Raw genomic sequence first — 457 nt, forward strand, 5'->3', positions numbered from 1 at the left:
CTCAGCTTTCTCAATTTTAAGAGAGTAAAAGCAAGACGATGCAGACATCTTCCCCCTCACCCCATCCCAGATCTGGTGGGGAGGTGGGCAGTTGGGAAGCCACCGGGGCAAAGTGTTCTGGAACTAAACTCAGATTTTTTTTGGGAGGACAGTTTATGCACTGTTTATCTGGTCAATAGATTAAATATTGATTGAGTGTCTGCTGGTGTGGGGCCAGGAGCACAGATCAGCCTAGTTCTGATCCTCAGTGGGGGGAGGAGCCGATGTTGAACAATGGTACCCGCTGAGGTACATGAGGTACATAGGCTTCAAACATGAGACCCCTGGTAAAGCAGAAGTTGAGCGGATGGTGAGGAGGGAAGAGTGTCCCAGGCAGAGAGGAGCAATGCCAACAAAAGCGTGGGTTGGGAGAGAGCAAGAGTTCTGGAAACTCACAGCAGTGTCAGCAGCTGTTAAG

The sequence above is a fragment of the Acomys russatus genome, chromosome 28, assembly GCF_903995435.1.
Source record: "Acomys russatus chromosome 28, mAcoRus1.1, whole genome shotgun sequence".
Classification (NCBI taxonomy): Eukaryota; Metazoa; Chordata; class Mammalia; order Rodentia; family Muridae; genus Acomys; species Acomys russatus.